Source organism: Gorilla gorilla, chromosome 17 (assembly GCF_029281585.2).
Source record: "Gorilla gorilla gorilla isolate KB3781 chromosome 17, NHGRI_mGorGor1-v2.1_pri, whole genome shotgun sequence".
Lineage (NCBI taxonomy): Eukaryota > Metazoa > Chordata > Mammalia > Primates > Hominidae > Gorilla > Gorilla gorilla.
Genome location: NC_073241.2, coordinates 29,546,148 through 29,571,048, shown reverse-complemented (window position 1 = coordinate 29,571,048; position 24,901 = coordinate 29,546,148).

The window sequence follows — 24,901 nt, the reverse complement described above, 5'->3', positions numbered from 1 at the left end:
AGAGACCCTTGACTGTAAACGGCCTAAGGGGGCATTGTGACATTATAAGTCTGCACTAGTCACGCAGGTGACAGAGCCTTGTCTGTGATCTGCCTAAGTGGGCATTGTGACATCATAACCCTGCACTGGTCACCCAGGTGACAGACCCTTGTCTGTGATCTGCCTAAGTGGGCATTGTGACATCATAACACTGCACGAGGCACCCAGGTGGCAGAACCTTGTCTGTGATCTGCCTAAGGGGGCGTTGCGACATCAAAACACTGCACGGGTCACCCATGTGACAGGCCCTTGAATGTGATCTGCCTAAGGGGGCATTGAGACATTATAACTCTGCACTGGTCCCCAGGTGACAGACCCTTGTCTTTGATCTGCCTAAGGGGGCATTGTGACATCAAAACTCTGCATTGGTCACCGAGGGGACAGACCCTTGTCTTTGATCTGCCTAAGTGGGCATTGTGACAACATAACTCTACACTGGTCACCCAGGAGGCAGACCCCTGTTTCTGATCTGCCTAAGGGGGCATTTTGACATCATATCTCTGCACGCATCTCCCAGGTGTCAGACCCTTCTCTGTGATATGCGTAAGGGGGCATTATGACATCATATCTCAGCACGGGTCACCCAGGTGACAGACCCTTGTCTGTGATCTGCTTAAGGGGGCAATATGACATCATAACTCTGCACGGGTCACCCAGGTGACAGAACCTTGTCTGTGATCTGCTTAATGGGGCAATATGACATCATAACTCTGTACTGGTCACCCAGGTGTCAGACCCTTGTCTGTGATCTGCTGGAGGGGGCATTGTGGCATCATAACTCTGCACTGGTCACACAGGTGACAGGCGCTTGTCTGTGATCTGCCTAAGTGATCATTGTGACATCATAACACTGCACTAGTCACCCAGGTGATAGGCCCATGTCTGTGATCTGCCTAAGTGGGCATTGTGACATCATAACTCTGCAATGGTCACCCAGGTGACAGACCCTTTTCTGTGTTCGGCCTAATGTGGTATTGTGATATCATAACTCTGCACTGGTCAGCCTGGTTACAGACCCTTGTCCACTATCTGCCTAAGGGGGCATTGTGACATCATAACTCTTCACTGGTTACCCAGGTGACCGACCCTTGTATGTGATCTGCCTAAGGGGGCATTGTGACCTCATAACTCGCCACTCATCGCCCATGTGACAGACCCTTTTCTGTGATCTGCCTAAGGGGGCATTGTTTTATCATAACTCTTCACTAGTCACCGAGGTGACAGACCATTGTCTGTGATCTGCCTAAGGGGGCATTGTTGCATCGTAACTGTGCACTGCTAACCCAGGTGAACTACCCTTGTCTGTGACGTGCCTAAGGGGGCATTGTGACATCGTAACTCTGCACTGAGACCCCAGGTGACAGACCCTTTTCTGTGATCTGCCTATTCGGGCACTGTGACATCATAACTCTGCACTGTTCACCCTGGTGACAGACCCTTGACCGTCATCTGCCTAACGCGGAATTGTGACATCATAATTCTGCACTTGTCACTCAGGTGACAGACCCACTTCTGTGATCTGCCTTAGGGGTCATTGTGACATCTAAACTCTGCAGTGGTCACCCAGGTGACACGCCGTTGTCTGTGATATGCCTAAGGGGGCCTTGTGACCTCATAACTCTGCACTGGTCACCCAGGTGAAAGACCCTTGTCCTTGATCTGCCTAAGGGGGCATTGTGACATCAAAACTCTGCAATGGTCACCCATGTGACAGACACTTTTCTGTGATCGGCCTAATGGGGTATTGTAACATCATAACTCTGCACTGGTCAGTCTGGTTACAGACCCTTGTCCACTATCTGCCTAAGGGGGCATTGTGATATCATAACTCTGCACTGGTTACCCAGGTGACCGACCCATGTCTGTGATCTGCCTAAGGGGGCATTGTAACCTCATAAGTCGCCACTCATCACCCAGGTGACAGACCCTTTGCTGTGATCTGCCTAAGGGGGCATTGTTGCATCATAACTCTTCACTAGTCACCGAGGTGACAGACCCTTGTCTGTGATCTGCCTAAGAGGGCATTGTGACATCATAACTGTGCACTGGTAACCCAGGTGACGTACCCTTGTCTGTGATGTGCCTAAGGGGGCATTGTGACATCATAACTGTGCACTGGTAACCCAGGTGACGTACCCTTGACTGTGATCTGCCTAAGGGGGCATTGTGACCTCATAAGTCGCCACTTCTCAAACAGAGGAGAGACCCTTGTCTGTGTTCTGCCTAAGGGGGCATTGTGACATCATAGCACTGCACGAGGCACCCAGGTGGCAGAACCTTGTCTGTGATCTGCCTAAGGGGCATTGCAACATCAAAACACTGCACGGGTCAGCCATGTGACAGGCCCTTGTATGTGATCTGCCTAAGGGGGCATTGAGACATTATAACTCTGCACTGGTCCCCAGGTGACAGACCCTTGTCTTTGATCTGCCAAAGGGGGCATTGTGACATCATAACTCTGCATTGGTCACTGAGGGGACAGACCCTTGTCTTTGATCTGCCTAAGTGGGCATTGTGACAACATAACTCTGCACTGGTCACCCAGGAGGCAGACCCCTGTTTGTGATCCGTATAAGGGGGCATTTTGACATCATATCTCTGCACGCGTCTCCCAGGTGTCAGACCCTTCTCTGTGATATGCTTAAGGGGGCATTGTGACATCATATCTCAGCAAGGGTCACACAGGTGACAGACCTTTGTCTCTCATCTGCCTAAGTGTGCATTGTGACATCATAACTTTGCACTGGTCACACAGGTGACAGACCATTGTCTGTGATCTGCCTAAGGGGGCATTGTGACATCATAACTCTGCACTGGTCACCCAGGTGAGAGACCCTTGTCTGTGATCAGCCTAAGGGGGCATTGTGACATCATAACTCTGCACGGGTCACCCAGGTGACAGACCCTTGTCTGTGTTCTGCCTAAGGGGGCATTGTGACATCATAACACTGCACTGGTCACCCAGGTGACAGACCATTGTCTGTGATCTGCCTAATGGGGCATTGTGATATCGTAACCCTGCACTGGACACGCAGGTGAGAGACCCTTGACTGTAAACGGCCTAAGGGGGCATTGTGACATTATAAGTCTGCACTAGTCACGCAGGTGACAGAGCCTTGTCTGTGATCTGCCTAAGTGGGCATTGTGACATCATAACCCTGCACTGGTCACCCAGGTGACAGACCCTTGTCTGTGATCTGCCTAAGTGGGCATTGTGACATCATAACACTGCACGAGGCACCCAGGTGGCAGAACCTTGTCTGTGATCTGCCTAAGGGGGCGTTGCGACATCAAAACACTGCACGGGTCACCCATGTGACAGGCCCTTGAATGTGATCTGCCTAAGGGGGCATTGAGACATTATAACTCTGCACTGGTCCCCAGGTGACAGACCCTTGTCTTTGATCTGCCTAAGGGGGCATTGTGACATCAAAACTCTGCATTGGTCACCGAGGGGACAGACCCTTGTCTTTGATCTGCCTAAGTGGGCATTGTGACAACATAACTCTACACTGGTCACCCAGGAGGCAGACCCCTGTTTCTGATCTGCCTAAGGGGGCATTTTGACATCATATCTCTGCACGCATCTCCCAGGTGTCAGACCCTTCTCTGTGATATGCGTAAGGGGGCATTATGACATCATATCTCAGCACGGGTCACCCAGGTGACAGACCCTTGTCTGTGATCTGCTTAAGGGGGCAATATGACATCATAACTCTGCACGGGTCACCCAGGTGACAGAACCTTGTCTGTGATCTGCTTAAGGGGGCAATATGACATCATAACTCTGCACGGGTCACCCAGGTGACAGAACCTTGTCTGTGATCTGCTTAATGGGGCAATATGACATCATAACTCTGTACTGGTCACCCAGGTGTCAGACCCTTGTCTGTGATCTGCCGGAGGGGGCATTGTGGCATCATAACTCTGCACTGGTCACACAGGTGACAGGCGCTTGTCTGTGATCTGCCTAAGTGATCATTGTGACATCATAACACTGCACTAGTCACCCAGGTGATAGGCCCATGTCTGTGATCTGCCTAAGTGGGCATTGTGACATCATAACTCTGCAATGGTCACCCAGGTGACAGACCCTTTTCTGTGTTCGGCCTAATGTGGTATTGTGATATCATAACTCTGCACTGGTCAGCCTGGTTACAGACCCTTGTCCACTATCTGCCTAAGGGGGCATTGTGACATCATAACTCTTCACTGGTTACCCAGGTGACCGACCCTTGTATGTGATCTGCCTAAGGGGGCATTGTGACCTCATAACTCGCCACTCATCGCCCATGTGACAGACCCTTTTCTGTGATCTGCCTAAGGGGGCATTGTTTTATCATAACTCTTCACTAGTCACCGAGGTGACAGACCATTGTCTGTGATCTGCCTAAGGGGGCATTGTTGCATCGTAACTGTGCACTGGTAACCCAGGTGAACTACCCTTGTCTGTGACGTGCCTAAGGGGGCATTGTGACATCGTAACTCTGCACTGAGACACCAGGTGACAGGCCCTTGTCTGTGATCTGCCTAAGGGGGCATTGTGACATCATAACTCGGCACTGGTCACCCAGGTGACAGACCCTTTTCTGTGATCTGCCTATTCGGGCACTGTGACATCATAACTCTGCACTGTTCACCCTGGTGACAGACCCTTGACCGTCATCTGCCTAACGCGGAATTGTGACATCATAATTCTGCACTTGTCACTCAGGTGACAGACCCACTTCTGTGATCTGCCTAAGGGGTCATTGTGACATCTAAACTCTGCAGTGGTCACCCAGGTGACACGCCGTTGTCTGTGATATGCCTAAGGGGGCCTTGTGACCTCATAACTCTGCACTGGTCACCCAGGTGAAAGACCCTTGTCCTTGATCTGCCTAAGGGGGCATTGTGACATCAAAACTCTGCAATGGTCACCCATGTGACAGACACTTTTCTGTGATCGGCCTAATGGGGTATTGTGACATCATAACTCTGCACTGGTCAGTCTGGTTACAGACCCTTGTCCACTCTCTGCCTAAGGGGGCATTGTGATATCATAACTCTGCACTGGTTACCCAGGTTACCGACCCATGTCTGTGATCTGCCTAAGGGGGCATTGTAACCTCATAAGTCGCCACTCATCACCCAGGTGACAGACCCTTTGCTGTGATCTGCCTAAGGGGGCATTGTTGCATCATAACTCTTCACTAGTCACCGAGGTGACATACCCTTGTCTGTGATCTGCCTAAGAGGGCATTGTGACATCATAACTGTGCACTGGTAACCCAGGTGACGTACCCTTGTCTGTGATGTGCCTAAGGGGGCATTGTGACATCATAACTGTGCACTGGTAACCCAGGTGACGTACCCTTGACTGTGATCTGCCTAAGGGGGCATTGTGACCTCATAAGTCGCCACTTCTCAAACAGAGGAGAGACCCTTGTCTGTGTTCTGCCTAAGGGGGCATTGTGACATCATAGCACTGCACGAGGCACCCAGGTGGCAGAACCTTGTCTGTGATCTGCCTAAGGGGCATTGCAACATCAAAACACTGCACGGGTCAGCCATGTGACAGGCCCTTGTATGTGATCTGCCTAAGGGGGCATTGAGACATTATAACTCTGCACTGGTCCCCAGGTGACAGACCCTTGTCTTTGATCTGCCAAAGGGGGCATTTTGACATCATAACTCTTCATTGGTCACTGAGGGGACAGACCCTTGTCTTTGATCTGCCTAAGTGGGCATTGTGACAACATAACTCTGCACTGGTCACCCAGGAGGCAGACCCCTGTTTGTGATCCGTATAAGGGGGCATTTTGACATCATATCTCTGCACGCGTCTCCCAGGTGTCAGACCCTTCTCTGTGATATGCTTAAGGGGGCATTGTGACATCATATCTCAGCACGGGTCACACAGGTGACAGACCTTTGTCTCTCATCTGCCTAAGTGTGCATTGTGACATCATAACTTTGCACTGGTCACACAGGTGACAGACCATTGTCTGTGATCTGCCTAAGGGGGCATTGTGACATCATAACTCTGCACTGGTCACCCAGGTGAGAGACCCTTGTCTGTGATCAGCCTAAGGGGGCATTGTGACATCATAACTCTGCACGGGTCACCCAGGTGACAGACCCTTGTCTGTGTTCTGCCTAAGGGGGCATTGTGACATCATAACACTGCACTGGTCACCCAGGTGACAGACCATTGTCTGTGATCTGCCTAATGGGGCATTGTGATATCATAACCCTGCACTGGACACGCAGGTGAGAGACCCTTGACTGTAAACGGCCTAAGGGGGCATTGTGACATTATAAGTCTGCACTAGTCACGCAGGTGACAGAGCCTTGTCTGTGATCTGCCTAAGTGGGCATTGTGACATCATAACCCTGCACTGGTCACCCAGGTGACAGACCCTTGTCTGTGATCTGCCTAAGTGGGCATTGTGACATCATAACACTGCACGAGGCACCCAGGTGGCAGAACCTTGTCTGTGATCTGCCTAAGGGGGCGTTGCGACATCAAAACACTGCACGGGTCACCCATGTGACAGGCCCTTGAATGTGATCTGCCTAAGGGGGCATTGAGACATTATAACTCTGCACTGGTCCCCAGGTGACAGACCCTTGTCTTTGATCTGCCTAAGGGGGCATTGTGACATCAAAACTCTGCATTGGTCACCGAGGGGACAGACCCTTGTCTTTGATCTGCCTAAGTGGGCATTGTGACAACATAACTCTACACTGGTCACCCAGGAGGCAGACCCCTGTTTCTGATCTGCCTAAGGGGGCATTTTGACATCATATCTCTGCACGCATCTCCCAGGTGTCAGACCCTTCTCTGTGATATGCGTAAGGGGGCATTATGACATCATATCTCAGCACGGGTCACCCAGGTGACAGACCCTTGTCTGTGATCTGCTTAAGGGGGCAATATGACATCATAACTCTGCACGGGTCACCCAGGTGACAGAACCTTGTCTGTGATCTGCTTAATGGGGCAATATGACATCATAACTCTGTACTGGTCACCCAGGTGTCAGACCCTTGTCTGTGATCTGCCGGAGGGGGCATTGTGGCATCATAACTCTGCACTGGTCACACAGGTGACAGGCGCTTGTCTGTGATCTGCCTAAGTGATCATTGTGACATCATAACACTGCACTAGTCACCCAGGTGATAGGCCCATGTCTGTGATCTGCCTAAGTGGGCATTGTGACATCATAACTCTGCAATGGTCACCCAGGTGACAGACCCTTTTCTGTGTTCGGCCTAATGTGGTATTGTGATATCATAACTCTGCACTGGTCAGCCTGGTTACAGACCCTTGTCCACTATCTGCCTAAGGGGGCATTGTGACATCATAACTCTTCACTGGTTACCCAGGTGACCGACCCTTGTATGTGATCTGCCTAAGGGGGCATTGTGACCTCATAACTCGCCACTCATCGCCCATGTGACAGACCCTTTTCTGTGATCTGCCTAAGGGGGCATTGTTTTATCATAACTCTTCACTAGTCACCGAGGTGACAGACCATTGTCTGTGATCTGCCTAAGGGGGCATTGTTGCATCGTAACTGTGCACTGCTAACCCAGGTGAACTACCCTTGTCTGTGACGTGCCTAAGGGGGCATTGTGACATCGTAACTCTGCACTGAGACCCCAGGTGACAGGCCCTTGTCTGTGATCTGCCTAAGGGGGCATTGTGACATCATAACTCGGCACTGGTCACCCAGGTGACAGACCCTTTTCTGTGATCTGCCTATTCGGGCACTGTGACATCATAACTCTGCACTGTTCACCCTGGTGACAGACCCTTGACCGTCATCTGCCTAACGCGGAATTGTGACATCATAATTCTGCACTTGTCACTCAGGTGACAGACCCACTTCTGTGATCTGCCTAAGGGGTCATTGTGACATCTAAACTCTGCAGTGGTCACCCAGGTGACACGCCGTTGTCTGTGATATGCCTAAGGGGGCCTTGTGACCTCATAACTCTGCACTGGTCACCCAGGTGAAAGACCCTTGTCCTTGATCTGCCTAAGGGGGCATTGTGACATCAAAACTCTGCAATGGTCACCCATGTGACAGACACTTTTCTGTGATCGGCCTAATGGGGTATTGTGACATCATAACTCTGCACTGGTCAGTCTGGTTACAGACCCTTGTCCACTATCTGCCTAAGGGGGCATTGTGATATCATAACTCTGCACTGGTTACCCAGGTGACCGACCCATGTCTGTGATCTGCCTAAGGGGGCATTGTAACCTCATAAGTCGCCACTCATCACCCAGGTGACAGACCCTTTGCTGTGATCTGCCTAAGGGGGCATTGTTGCATCATAACTCTTCACTAGTCACCGAGGTGACAGACCCTTGTCTGTGATCTGCCTAAGAGGGCATTGTGACATCATAACTGTGCACTGGTAACCCAGGTGACGTACCCTTGTCTGTGATGTGCCTAAGGGGGCATTGTGACATCATAACTGTGCACTGGTAACCCAGGTGATGTACCCTTGACTGTGATCTGCATAAGGGGGCATTGTGACCTCATAAGTCGCCACTTCTCAAACAGAGGAGAGACCCTTGTCTGTGTTCTGCCTAAGGGGGCATTGTGACATCATAGCACTGCACGAGGCACCCAGGTGGCATAACCTTGTCTGTGATCTGCCTAAGGGGCATTGCAACATCAAAACACTGCACGGGTCAGCCATGTGACAGGCCCTTGTATGTGATCTGCCTAAGGGGGCATTGAGACATTATAACTCTGCACTGGTCCCCAGGTGACAGACCCTTGTCTTTGATCTGCCTAAGGGGGCATTGTGACATCATAACTCTGCATTGGTCACTGAGGGGACAGACCCTTGTCTTTGATCTGCCTAAGTGGGCATTGTGACAACATAACTCTGCACTGGTCACCCAGGAGGCAGACCCCTGTTTGTGATCCGTATAAGGGGGCATTTTGACATCATATCTCTGCACGCGTCTCCCAGGTGTCAGACCCTTCTCTGTGATATGCTTAAGGGGGCATTGTGACATCATATCTCAGCACGGGTCACACAGGTGACAGACCTTTGTCTCTCATCTGCCTAAGTGTGCATTGTGACATCATAACTTTGCACTGGTCACACAGGTGACAGACCATTGTCTGTGATCTGCCTAAGGGGGCATTGTGACATCATAACTCTGCACTGGTCACCCAGGTGAGAGACCCTTGTCTGTGATCAGCCTAAGGGGGCATTGTGACATCATAACTCTGCACGGGTCACCCAGGTGACAGACCCTTGTCTGTGTTCTGCCTAAGGGGGCATTGTGACATCATAACACTGCACTGGTCACCCAGGTGACAGACCATTGTCTGTGATCTGCCTAATGGGGCATTGTGATATCATAACCCTGCACTGGACACGCAGGTGAGAGACCCTTGACTGTAAACGGCCTAAGGGGGCATTGTGACATTATAAGTCTGCACTAGTCACGCAGGTGACAGAGCCTTGTCTGTGATCTGCCTAAGTGGGCATTGTGACATCATAACCCTGCACTGGTCACCCAGGTGACAGACCCTTGTCTGTGATCTGCCTAAGTGGGCATTGTGACATCATAACACTGCACGAGGCACCCAGGTGGCAGAACCTTGTCTGTGATCTGCCTAAGGGGGCGTTGCGACATCAAAACACTGCACGGGTCACCCATGTGACAGGCCCTTGAATGTGATCTGCCTAAGGGGGCATTGAGACATTATAACTCTGCACTGGTCCCCAGGTGACAGACCCTTGTCTTTGATCTGCCTAAGGGGGCATTGTGACATCAAAACTCTGCATTGGTCACCGAGGGGACAGACCCTTGTCTTTGATCTGCCTAAGTGGGCATTGTGACAACATAACTCTACACTGGTCACCCAGGAGGCAGACCCCTGTTTCTGATCTGCCTAAGGGGGCATTTTGACATCATATCTCTGCACGCATCTCCCAGGTGTCAGACCCTTCTCTGTGATATGCGTAAGGGGGCATTATGACATCATATCTCAGCACGGGTCACCCAGGTGACAGACCCTTGTCTGTGATCTGCTTAAGGGGGCAATATGACATCATAACTCTGCACGGGTCACCCAGGTGACAGAACCTTGTCTGTGATCTGCTTAAGGGGGCAATATGACATCATAACTCTGCATGGGTCACCCAGGTGACAGAACCTTGTCTGTGATGTGCTTAATGGGGCAATATGACATCATAACTCTGTACTGGTCACCCAGGTGTCAGACCCTTGTCTGTGATCTGCCGGAGGGGGCATTGTGGCATCATAACTCTGCACTGGTCACACAGGTGACAGGCGCTTGTCTGTGATCTGCCTAAGTGATCATTGTGACATCATAACACTGCACTAGTCACCCAGGTGATAGGCCCATGTCTGTGATCTGCCTAAGTGGGCATTGTGACATCATAACTCTGCAATGGTCACCCAGGTGACAGACCCTTTTCTGTGTTCGGCCTAATGTGGTATTGTGATATCATAACTCTGCACTGGTCAGCCTGGTTACAGACCCTTGTCCACTATCTGCCTAAGGGGGCATTGTGACATCATAACTCTTCACTGGTTACCCAGGTGACCGACCCTTGTATGTGATCTGCCTAAGGGGGCATTGTGACCTCATAACTCGCCACTCATCGCCCATGTGACAGACCCTTTTCTGTGATCTGCCTAAGGGGGCATTGTTTTATCATAACTCTTCACTAGTCACCGAGGTGACAGACCATTGTCTGTGATCTGCCTAAGGGGGCATTGTTGCATCGTAACTGTGCACTGGTAACCCAGGTGAACTACCCTTGTCTGTGACGTGCCTAAGGGGGCATTGTGACATCGTAACTCTGCACTGAGACCCCAGGTGACAGGCCCTTGTCTGTGATCTGCCTAAGGGGGCATTGTGACATCATAACTCGGCACTGGTCACCCAGGTGACAGACCCTTTTCTGTGATCTGCCTATTTGGGCACTGTGACATCATAACTCTGCACTGTTCACCCTGGTGACAGACCCTTGACCGTCTTCTGCCTAACGCGGAATTGTGACATCATAATTCTGCACTTGTCACTCAGGTGACAGACCCACTTCTGTGATCTGCCTAAGGGGTCATTGTGACATCTAAACTCTGCAGTGGTCACCCAGGTGACACGCCGTTGTCTGTGATATGCCTAAGGGGGCCTTGTGACCTCATAACTCTGCACTGGTCACCCAGGTGAAAGACCCTTGTCCTTGATCTGCCTAAGGGGGCATTGTGACATCAAAACTCTGCAATGGTCACCCATGTGACAGACACTTTTCTGTGATCGGCCTAATGGGGTATTGTAACATCATAACTCTGCACTGGTCAGTCTGGTTACAGACCCTTGTCCACTATCTGCCTAAGGGGGCATTGTGATATCATAACTCTGCACTGGTTACCCAGGTGACCGACCCATGTCTGTGATCTGCCTAAGGGGGCATTGTAACCTCATAAGTCGCCACTCATCACCCAGGTGACAGACCCTTTGCTGTGATCTGCCTAAGGGGGCATTGTTGCATCATAACTCTTCACTAGTCACCGAGGTGACAGACCATTGTCTGTGATCTGCCTAAGAGGGCATTGTGACATCATAACTGTGCACTGGTAACCCAGGTGACGTACCCTTGTCTGTGATGTGCCTAAGGGGGCATTGTGACATCATAACTGTGCACTGGTAACCCAGGTGATGTACCCTTGACTGTGATCTGCCTAAGGGGGCATTGTGACCTCATAAGTCGCCACTTCTCAAACAGAGGAGAGACCCTTGTCTGTGTTCTGCCTAAGGGGGCATTGTGACATCATAGCACTGCACGAGGCACCCAGGTGGCATAACCTTGTCTGTGATCTGCCTAAGGGGCATTGCAACATCAAAACACTGCACGGGTCAGCCATGTGACAGGCCCTTGTATGTGATCTGCCTAAGGGGGCATTGAGACATTATAACTCTGCACTGGTCCCCAGGTGACAGACCCTTGTCTTTGATCTGCCTAAGGGGGCATTGTGACATCATAACTCTGCATTGGTCACTGAGGGGACAGACCCTTGTCTTTGATCTGCCTAAGTGGGCATTGTGACAACATAACTCTGCACTGGTCACCCAGGAGGCAGACCCCTGTTTGTGATCCGTATAAGGGGGCATTTTGACATCATATCTCTGCACGCGTCTCCCAGGTGTCAGACCCTTCTCTGTGATATGCTTAAGGGGGCATTGTGACATCATATCTCAGCACGGGTCACACAGGTGACAGACCTTTGTCTCTCATCTGCCTAAGTGTGCATTGTGACATCATAACTTTGCACTGGTCACACAGGTGACAGACCATTGTCTGTGATCTGCCTAAGGGGGCATTGTGACATCATAACTCTGCACTGGTCACCCAGGTGAGAGACCCTTGTCTGTGATCAGCCTAAGGGGGCATTGTGACATCATAACTCTGCACGGGTCACCCAGGTGACAGACCCTTGTCTGTGTTCTGCCTAAGGGGGCATTGTGACATCATAACACTGCACTGGTCACCCAGGTGACAGACCATTGTCTGTGATCTGCCTAATGGGGCATTGTGATATCATAACCCTGCACTGGACACGCAGGTGAGAGACCCTTGACTGTAAACGGCCTAAGGGGGCATTGTGACATTATAAGTCTGCACTAGTCACGCAGGTGACAGAGCCTTGTCTGTGATCTGCCTAAGTGGGCATTGTGACATCATAACCCTGCACTGGTCACCCAGGTGACAGACCCTTGTCTGTGATCTGCCTAAGTGGGCATTGTGACATCATAACACTGCACGAGGCACCCAGGTGGCAGAACCTTGTCTGTGATCTGCCTAAGGGGGCGTTGCGACATCAAAACACTGCACGGGTCACCCATGTGACAGGCCCTTGAATGTGACCTGCCTAAGGGGGCATTGAGACATTATAACTCTGCACTGGTCCCCAGGTGACAGACCCTTGTCTTTGATCTGCCTAAGGGGGCATTGTGACATCAAAACTCTGCATTGGTCACCGAGGGGACAGACCCTTGTCTTTGATCTGCCTAAGTGGGCATTGTGACAACATAACTCTACACTGGTCACCCAGGAGGCAGACCCCTGTTTCTGATCTGCCTAAGGGGGCATTTTGACATCATATCTCTGCACGCATCTCCCAGGTGTCAGACCCTTCTCTGTGATATGCGTAAGGGGGAATTATGACATCATATCTCAGCACGGGTCACCCAGGTGACAGACCCTTGTCTGTGATCTGCTTAAGGGGGCAATATGACATCATAACTCTGCACGGGTCACCCACGTGACAGAACCTTGTCTGTGATCTGCTTAATGGGGCAATATGACATCATAACTCTGTACTGGTCACCCAGGTGTCAGACCCTTGTCTGTGATCTGCCGGAGGGGGCATTGTGGCATCATAACTCTGCACTGGTCACACAGGTGACAGGCGCTTGTCTGTGATCTGCCTAAGTGATCATTGTGACATCATAACACTGCACTAGTCACCCAGGTGATAGGCCCATGTCTGTGATCTGCCTAAGTGGGCATTGTGACATCATAAATCTGCAATGGTCACCCAGGTGACAGACCCTTTTCTGTGTTCGGCCTAATGTGGTATTGTGATATCATAACTCTGCACTGGTCAGCCTGGTTACAGACCCTTGTCCACTATCTGCCTAAGGGGGCTTTGTGACATCATAACTCTTCACTGGTTACCCAGGTGACCGACCCTTGTATGTGATCTGCCTAAGGGGGCATTGTGACCTCATAACTCGCCACTCATCGCCCATGTGACAGACCCTTTTCTGTGATCTGCCTAAGGGGGCATTGTTTTATCATAACTCTTCACTAGTCACCGAGGTGACAGACCATTGTCTGTGATCTGCCTAAGGGGGCATTGTTGCATCGTAACTGTGCACTGGTAACCCAGGTGAACTACCCTTGTCTGTGACGTGCCTAAGGGGGCATTGTGACATCGTAACTCTGCACTGAGACCCCAGGTGACAGGCCCTTGTCTGTGATCTGCCTAAGGGGGCATTGTGACATCATAACTCGGCACTGGTCACCCAGGTGACAGACCCTTTTCTGTGATCTGCCTATTTGGGCACTGTGACATCATAACTCTGCACTGTTCACCCTGGTGACAGACCCTTGACCGTCTTCTGCCTAACGCGGAATTGTGACATCATAATTCTGCACTTGTCACTCAGGTGACAGACCCACTTCTGTGATCTGCCTAAGGGGTCATTGTGACATCTAAACTCTGCAGTGGTCACCCAGGTGACACGCCGTTGTCTGTGATATGCCTAAGGGGGCCTTGTGACCTCATAACTCTGCACTGGTCACCCAGGTGAAAGACCCTTGTCCTTGATCTGCCTAAGGGGGCATTGTGACATCAAAACTCTGCAATGGTCACCCATGTGACAGACACTTTTCTGTGATCGGCCTAATGGGGTATTGTGACATCATAACTCTGCACTGGTCAGTCTGGTTACAGACCCTTGTCCACTATCTGCCTAAGGGGGCATTGTGATATCATAACTCTGCACTGGTTACCCAGGTGACCGACCCATGTCTGTGATCTGCCTAAGGGGGCATTGTAACCTCATAAGTCGCCACTCATCACCCAGGTGACAGACCCTTTGCTGTGATCTGCCTAAGGGGGCATTGTTGCATCATAACTCTTCACTAGTCACCGAGGTGACAGACCCTTGTCTGTGATCTGCCTAAGAGGGCATTGTGACATCATAACTGTGCACTGGTAACCCAGGTGACGTACCCTTGTCTGTGATGTGCCTAAGGGGGCATTGTGACATCATAACTGTGCACTGGTAACCCAGGTGATGTACCCTTGACTGTGATCTGCATAAGGGGGCATTGTGACCTCATAAGTCGCCACTTCTCAAACAGAGGAGAGACCCTTGTCTGTGTTCTGCCTAAGGGGGCATTGTGACATCATAGCACTGCACGAGGCACCCAGGTGGCAGAACCTTGTCTGTGATCTGCCTAAGGGGCATTGCAACATCAAAACACTGCACGGGTCAGCCATGTGACAGGCCCTTGTATGTGATCTGCCTAAGGGGGCATTGAGACATTATAACTCTGCACTGGTCCCCAGGTGACAGACCCTTGTCTTTGATCTGCCTAAGGGGGCATTGTGACATCATAACTCTGCATTGGTCACTGAGGGGACAGACCCTTGTCTTTGATCTGCCTAAGTGGGCATTGTGACAACATAACTCTGCACTGGTCACCCAGGAGGCAGACCCCTGTTTGTGATCCGTATAAGGGGGCATTTTGACATCATATCTCTGCACGCGTCTCCCAGGTGTCAGACCCTTCTCTGTGATATGCTTAAGGGGGCATTGTGACATCATATCTCAGCACGGGTCACACAGGTGACAGACCTTTGTCTCTCATCTGCCTAAGTGTGCATTGTGACATCATAACTTTGCACTGGTCACACAGGTGACAGACCATTGTCTGTGATCTGCCTAAGGGGGCATTGTGACATCATAACTCTGCACTGGTCACCCAGGTGAGAGACCCTTGTCTGTGATCAGCCTAAGGGGGCATTGTGACATCATAACTCTGCACGGGTCACCCAGGTGACAGACCCTTGTCTGTGTTCTGCCTAAGGGGGCATTGTGACATCATAACACTGCACTGGTCACCCAGGTGACAGACCATTGTCTGTGATCTGCCTAATGGGGCATTGTGATATCATAACCCTGCACTGGACACGCAGGTGAGAGACCCTTGACTGTAAACGGCCTAAGGGGGCATTGTGACATTATAAGTCTGCACTAGTCACGCAGGTGACAGAGCCTTGTCTGTGATCTGCCTAAGTGGGCATTGTGACATCATAACCCTGCACTGGTCACCCAGGTGACAGACCCTTGTCTGTGATCTGCCTAAGTGGGCATTGTGACATCATAACACTGCACGAGGCACCCAGGTGGCAGAACCTTGTCTGTGATCTGCCTAAGGGGGCGTTGCGACATCAAAACACTGCACGGGTCACCCATGTGACAGGCCCTTGAATGTGATCTGCCTAAGGGGGCATTGAGACATTATAACTCTGCACTGGTCCCCAGGTGACAGACCCTTGTCTTTGATCTGCCTAAGGGGGCATTGTGACATCAAAACTCTGCATTGGTCACCGAGGGGACAGACCCTTGTCTTTGATCTGCCTAAGTGGGCATTGTGACAACATAACTCTACACTGGTCACCCAGGAGGCAGACCCCTGTTTCTGATCTGCCTAAGGGGGCATTTTGACATCATATCTCTGCACGCATCTCCCAGGTGTCAGACCCTTCTCTGTGATATGCGTAAGGGGGCATTATGACATCATATCTCAGCACGGGTCACCCAGGTGACAGACCCTTGTCTGTGATCTGCTTAAGGGGGCAATATGACATCATAACTCTGCACGGGTCACCCAGGTGACAGAACCTTGTCTGTGATCTGCTTAAGGGGGCAATATGACATCATAACTCTGCATGGGTCACCCAGGTGACAGAACCTTGTCTGTGATGTGCTTAATGGGGCAATATGACATCATAACTCTGTACTGGTCACCCAGGTGTCAGACCCTTGTCTGTGATCTGCCGGAGGGGGCATTGTGGCATCATAACTCTGCACTGGTCACACAGGTGACAGGCGCTTGTCTGTGATCTGCCTAAGTGATCATTGTGACATCATAACACTGCACTAGTCACCCAGGTGATAGGCCCATGTCTGTGATCTGCCTAAGTGGGCATTGTGACATCATAACTCTGCAATGGTCACCCAGGTGACAGACCCTTTTCTGTGTTCGGCCTAATGTGGTATTGTGATATCATAACTCTGCACTGGTCAGCCTGGTTACAGACCCTTGTCCACTATCTGCCTAAGGGGGCATTGTGACATCATAACTCTTCACTGGTTACCCAGGTGACCGACCCTTGTATGTGATCTGCCTAAGGGGGCATTGTGACCTCATAACTCGCCACTCATCGCCCATGTGACAGACCCTTTTCTGTGATCTGCCTAAGGGGGCATTGTTTTATCATAACTCTTCACTAGTCACCGAGGTGACAGACCATTGTCTGTGATCTGCCTAAGGGGGCATTGTTGCATCGTAACTGTGCACTGGTAACCCAGGTGAACTACCCTTGTCTGTGACGTGCCTAAGGGGGCATTGTGACATCGTAACTCTGCACTGAGACCCCAGGTGACAGGCCCTTGTCTGTGATCTGCCTAAGGGGGCATTGTGACATCATAACTCGGCACTGGTCACCCAGGTGACAGACCCTTTTCTGTGATCTGCCTATTTGGGCACTGTGACATCATAACTCTGCACTGTTCACCCTGGTGACAGACCCTTGACCGTCTTCTGCCTAACGCGGAATTGTGACATCATAATTCTGCACTTGTCACTCAGGTGACAGACCCACTTCTGTGATCTGCCTAAGGGGTCATTGTGACATCTAAACTCTGCAGTGGTCACCCAGGTGACACGCCGTTGTCTGTGATATGCCTAAGGGGGCCTTGTGACCTCATAACTCTGCACTGGTCACCCAGGTGAAAGACCCTTGTCCTTGATCTGCCTAAGGGGGCATTGTGACATCAAAACTCTGCAATGGTCACCCATGTGACAGACACTTTTCTGTGATCGGCCTAATGGGGTATTGTAACATCATAACTCTGCACTGGTCAGTCTGGTTACAGACCCTTGTCCACTATCTGCCTAAGGGGGCATTGTGATATCATAACTCTGCACTGGTTACCCAGGTGACCGACCCATGTCTGTGATCTGCCTAAGGGGGCATTGTAACCTCATAAGTCGCCACTCATCACCCAGGTGACAGACCCTTTGCTGTGATCTGCCTAAGGGGGCATTGTTGCATCATAACTCTTCACTAGTCACCGAGGTGACAGACCATTGTCTGTGATCTGCCTAAGAGGGCATTGTGACATCATAACTGTGCACTGGTAACCCAGGTGACGTACCCTTGTCTGTGATGTGCCTAAGGGGGCATTGTGACATCATAACTGTGCACTGGTAACCCAGGTGATGTACCCTTGACTGTGATCTGCCTAAGGGGGCATTGTGACCTCATAAGTCGCCACTTCTCAAACAGAGGAGAGACCCTTGTCTGTGTTCTGCCTAAGGGGGCATTGTGACATCATAGCACTGCACGAGGCACCCAGGTGGCAGAACCTTGTCTGTGATCTGCCTAAGGGGCATTGCAACATCAAAACACTGCACGGGTCAGCCATGTGACAGGCCCTTGTATGTGATCTGCCTAAGGGGGCATTGAGACATTATAACTCTGCACTGGTCCCCAGGTGACAGACCCTTGTCTTTGATCTGCCTAAGGGGGCATTGTGACATCATAACTCTGCATTGGTCACTGAGGGGACAGACCCTTGTCTTTGATCTGCCTAAGTGGGCATTGTGACAACATAACTCTGCACTGGTCACCCAGGAGGCAGACCCCTGTTTGTGATCCGTATAAGGGGGCATTTTGACATCATATCTCTGCACGCGTCTCCCAGGTGTCAGACCCTTCTCTGTGATATGCTTAAGGGGGCATTGTGACATCATATCTCAGCACGGGTCACACAGGTGACAGACCTTTGTCTCTCATCTGCCTAAGTGTGCATTGTGACATCATAACTTTGCACTGGTCACACAGGTGACAGACCATTGTCTGTGATCTGCCTAAGGGGGCATTGTGACATCATAACTCTGCACTGGTCACCCAGGTGAGAGACCCTTGTCTGTGATCAGCCTAAGGGGGCATTGTGACATCATAACTCTGCACGGGTCACCCAGGTGACAGACCCTTGTCTGTGTTCTGCCTAAGGGGGCATTGTGACATCATAACACTGCACTGGTCACCCAGGTGACAGACCATTGTCTGTGATCTGCCTAATGGGGCATTGTGATATCATAACCCTGCACTGGACACGCAGGTGAGAGACCCTTGACTGTAAACGGCCTAAGGGGGCATTGTGACATTATAAGTCTGCACTAGTCACGCAGGTGACAGAGCCTTGTCTGTGATCTGCCTAAGTGGGCATTGTGACATCATAACCCTGCACTGGTCACCCAGGTGACAGACCCTTGTCTGTGATCTGCCTAAGTGGGCATTGTGACATCATAACACTGCACGAGGCACCCAGGTGGCAGAACCTTGTCTGTGATCTGCCTAAGGGGGCGTTGCGACATCAAAACACTGCACGGGTCACCCATGTGACAGGCCCTTGAATGTGATCTGCCTAAGGGGGCATTGAGACATTATAACTCTGCACTGGTCCCCAGGTGACAGACCCTTGTCTTTGATCTGCCTAAGGGGGCATTGTGACATCAAAACTCTGCATTGGTCACCGAGGGGACAGACCCTTGTCTTTGATCTGCCTAAGTGGGCATTGTGACAACATAACTCTACACTGGTCACCCAGGAGGCAGACCCCTGTTTCTGATCTGCCTAAGGGGGCATTTTGACATCATATCTCTGCACGCATCTCCCAGGTGTCAGACCCTTCTCTGTGATATGCGTAAGGGGGCATTATGACATCATATCTCAGCACGGGTCACCCAGGTGACAGACCCTTGTCTGTGATCTGCTTAAGGGGGCAATATGACATCATAACTCTGCACGGGTCACCCAGGTGACAGAACCTTGTCTGTGATCTGCTTAAGGGGGCAATGTGACATCATAACTCTGCACGGGTCACCCAGGTGACAGAACCTTGTCTGTGATCTGCTTAATGGGGCAATATGACATCATAACTCTGTACTGGTCACCCAGGTGTCAGACCCTTGTCTGTGATCTGCCGGAGGGGGCATTGTGGCATCATAACTCTGCACTGGTCACACAGGTGACAGGCGCTTGTCTGTGATCTGCCTAAGTGATCATTGTGACATCATAACACTGCACTAGTCACCCAGGTGATAGGCCCATGTCTGTGATCTGCCTAAGTGGGCATTGTGACATCATAACTCTGCAATGGTCACCCAGGTGACAGACCCTTTTCTGTGTTCGGCCTAATGTGGTATTGTGATATCATAACTCTGCACTGGTCAGCCTGGTTACAGACCCTTGTCCACTATCTGCCTAAGGGGGCATTGTGACATCATAACTCTTCACTGGTTACCCAGGTGACCGACCCTTGTATGTGATCTGCCTAAGGGGGCATTGTGACCTCATAACTCGCCACTCATCGCCCATGTGACAGACCCTTTTCAGTGATCTGCCTAAGGGGGCATTGTTTTATCATAACTCTTCACTAGTCACCGAGGTGACAGACCATTGTCTGTGATCTGCCTAAGGGGGCATTGTTGCATCGTAACTGTGCACTGCTAACCCAGGTGAACTACCCTTGTCTGTGACGTGCCTAAGGGGGCATTGTGACATCGTAACTCTGCACTGAGACCCCAGGTGACAGGCCCTTGTCTGTGATCTGCCTAAGGGGGCATTGTGACATCATAACTCGGCACTGGTCACCCAGGTGACAGACCCTTTTCTGTGATCTGCCTATTCGGGCACTGTGATATTATAACTCTGCACTGTTCACCCTGGTGACAGACCCTTGACCGTCTTCTGCCTAACGCGGAATTGTGACATCATAATTCTGCACTTGTCACTCAGGTGACAGACCCACTTCTGTGATCTGCCTAAGGGGTCATTGTGACATCTAAACTCTGCAGTGGTCACCCAGGTGACACGCCGTTGTCTGTGATATGCCTAAGGGGGCCTTGTGACCTCATAACTCTGCACTGGTCACCCAGGTGAAAGACCCTTGTCCTTGATCTGCCTAAGGGGGCATTGTGACATCAAAACTCTGCAATGGTCACCCATGTGACAGACACTTTTCTGTGATCGGCCTAATGGGGTATTGTGACATCATAACTCTGCACTGGTCAGTCTGGTTACAGACCCTTGTCCACTATCTGCCTAAGGGGGCATTGTGATATCATAACTCTGCACTGGTTACCCAGGTGACCGACCCATGTCTGTGATCTGCCTAAGGGGGCATTGTAACCTCATAAGTCGCCACTCATCACCCAGGTGACAGACCCTTTGCTGTGATCTGCCTAAGGGGGCATTGTTGCATCATAACTCTTCACTAGTCACCGAGGTGACAGACCCTTGTCTGTGATCTGCCTAAGAGGGCATTGTGACATCATAACTGTGCACTGGTAACCCAGGTGACGTACCCTTGTCTGTGATGTGCCTAAGGGGGCATTGTGACATCATAACTGTGCACTGGTTACCCAGGTGACGTACCCTTGACTGTGATCTGCCTAAGGGGGCATTGTGACCTCATAAGTCGCCACTTCTCAAACAGAGGAGAGACCCTTGTCTGTGTTCTGCCTAAGGGGGCATTGTGACATCATAGCACTGCACGAGGCACCCAGGTGGCAGAACCTTGTCTGTGATCTGCCTAAGGGGCATTGCAACATCAAAACACTGCACGGGTCAGCCATGTGACAGGCCCTTGTATGTGATCTGCCTAAGGGGGCATTGAGACATTATAACTCTGCACTGGTCCCCAGGTGACAGACCCTTGTCTTTGATCTGCCTAAGGGGGCATTGTGACATCATAACTCTGCATTGGTCACTGAGGGGACAGACCCTTGTCTTTGATCTGCCTAAGTGGGCATTGTGACAACATAACTCTGCACTGGTCACCCAGGAGGCAGACCCCTGTTTGTGATCCGTATAAGGGGGCATTTTGACATCATATCTCTGCACGCGTCTCCCAGGTGTCAGACCCTTCTCTGTGATATGCTTAAGGGGGCATTGTGACATCATATCTCAGCACGGGTCACACAGGTGACAGACCTTTGTCTCTCATCTGCCTAAGTGTGCATTGTGACATCATAACTTTGCACTGGTCACACAGGTGACAGACCATTGTCTGTGATCTGCCTAAGGGGGCATTGTGACATCATAACTCTGCACTGGTCACCCAGGTGAGAGACCCTTGTCTGTGATCAGCCTAAGGGGGCATTGTGACATCATAACTCTGCACGGGTCACCCAGGTGACAGACCCTTGTCTGTGTTCTGCCTAAGGGGGCATTGTGACATCATAACACTGCACTGGTCACCCAGGTGACAGACCATTGTCTGTGATCTGCCTAATGGGGCATTGTGATATCATAACCCTGCACTGGAGACGCAGGTGAGAGACCCTTGACTGTAAACGGCCTAAGGGGGCATTGTGACATTATAAGTCTGCACTAGTCACGCAGGTGACAGAGCCTTGTCTGTGATCTGCCTAAGTGGGCATTGTGACATCATAACCCTGCACTGGTCACCCAGGTGACAGACCCTTGTCTGTGATCTGCCTAAGTGGGCATTGTGACATCATAACACTGCACGAGGCACCCAGGTGGCAGAACCTTGTCTGTGATCTGCCTAAGGGGGCGTTGCGACATCAAAACACTGCACGGGTCACCCATGTGACAGGCCCTTGAATGTGATCTGCCTAAGGGGGCATTGAGACATTATAACTCTGCACTGGTCCCCAGGTGACAGACCCTTGTCTTTGATCTGCCTAAGGGGGCATTGTGACATCAAAACTCTGCATTGGTCACCGAGGGGACAGACCCTTGTCTTTGATCTGCCTAAGTGGGCATTGTGACAACATAACTCTACACTGGTCACCCAGGAGGCAGACCCCTGTTTCTGATCTGCCTAAGGGGGCATTTTGACATCATATCTCTGCACGCATCTCCCAGGTGTCAGACCCTTCTCTGTGATATGCGTAAGGGGGCATTATGACATCATATCTCAGCACGGGTCACCCAGGTGACAGACCCTTGTCTGTGATCTGCTTAAGGGGGCAATATGACATCATAACTCTGCACGGGTCACCCAGGTGACAGAACCTTGTCTGTGATCTGCTTAAGGGGGCAATATGACATCATAACTCTGCACGGGTCACCCAGGTGAGAGAACCTTGTCTGTGATCTGCTTAATGGGGCAATATGACATCATAACTCTGTACTGGTCACCCAGGTGTCAGACCCTTGTCTGTGATCTGCCGGAGGGGGCATTGTGGCATCATAACTCTGCACTGGTCACACAGGTGACAGGCGCTTGTCTGTGATCTGCCTAAGTGATCATTGTGACATCATAACACTGCACTAGTCACCCAGGTGATAGGCCCATGTCTGTGATCTGCCTAAGTGGGCATTGTGACATCATAACTCTGCAATGGTCACCCAGGTGACAGACCCTTTTCTGTGTTCGGCCTAATGTGGTATTGTGATATCATAACTCTGCACTGGTCAGCCTGGTTACAGACCCTTGTCCACTATCTGCCTAAGGGGGCATTGTGACATCATAACTCTTCACTGGTTACCCAGGTGACCGACCCTTGTATGTGATCTGCCTAAGGGGGCATTGTGACCTCATAACTCGCCACTCATCGCCCATGTGACAGACCCTTTTCTGTGATCTGCCTAAGGGGGCATTGTTTTATCATAACTCTTCACTAGTCACCGAGGTGACAGACCATTGTCTGTGATCTGCCTAAGGGGGCATTGTTGCATCGTAACTGTGCACTGGTAACCCAGGTGAACTACCCTTGTCTGTGACGTGCCTAAGGGGGCATTGTGACATCGTAACTCTGCACTGAGACCCCAGGTGACAGGCCCTTGTCTGTGATCTGCCTAAGGGGGCATTGTGACATCATAACTCGGCACTGGTCACCCAGGTGACAGACCCTTTTCTGTGATCTGCCTATTCGGGCACTGTGACATCATAACTCTGCACTGTTCACCCTGGTGACAGACCCTTGACCGTCATCTGCCTAACGCGGAATTGTGACATCATAATTCTGCACTTGTCACTCAGGTGACAGACCCACTTCTGTGATCTGCCTAAGGGGTCATTGTGACATCTAAACTCTGCAGTGGTCACCCAGGTGACACGCCGTTGTCTGTGATATGCCTAAGGGGGCCTTGTGACCTCATAACTCTGCACTGGTCACCCAGGTGAAAGACCCTTGTCCTTGATCTGCCTAAGGGGGCATTGTGACATCAAAACTCTGCAATGGTCACCCATGTGACAGACACTTTTCTGTGATCGGCCTAATGGGGTATTGTGACATCATAACTCTGCACTGGTCAGTCTGGTTACAGACCCTTGTCCACTATCTGCCTAAGGGGGCATTGTGATATCATAACTCTGCACTGGTTACCCAGGTGACCGACCCATGTCTGTGATCTGCCTAAGGGGGCATTGTAACCTCATAAGTCGCCACTCATCACCCAGGTGACAGACCCTTTGCTGTGATCTGCCTAAGGGGGCATTGTTGCATCATAACTCTTCACTAGTCACCGAGGTGACAGACCCTTGTCTGTGATCTGCCTAAGAGGGCATTGTGACATCATAACTGTGCACTGGTAACCCAGGTGACGTACCCTTGTCTGTGATGTGCCTAAGGGGGCATTGTGACATCATAACTGTGCACTGGTAACCCAGGTGACGTACCCTTGACTGTGATCTGCCTAAGGGGGCATTGTGACCTCATAAGTCGCCACTTCTCAAACAGAGGAGAGACCCTTGTCTGTGTTCTGCCTAAGGGGGCATTGTGACATCATAGCACTGCACGAGGCACCCAGGTGGCAGAACCTTGTCTGTGATCTGCCTAAGGGGCATTGCAACATCAAAACACTGCACGGGTCACCCACGTGACAGGCCCTTGTATGTGATCAGCCTAAGGGGGCATTGAGACATTATAACTCTGCACTGGTCCCCAGGTGACAGACCCTTGTCTTTGATCTGCCTAAGGGGGCATTGTGACATCATAACTCTGCATTGGTCACTGAGGGGACAGA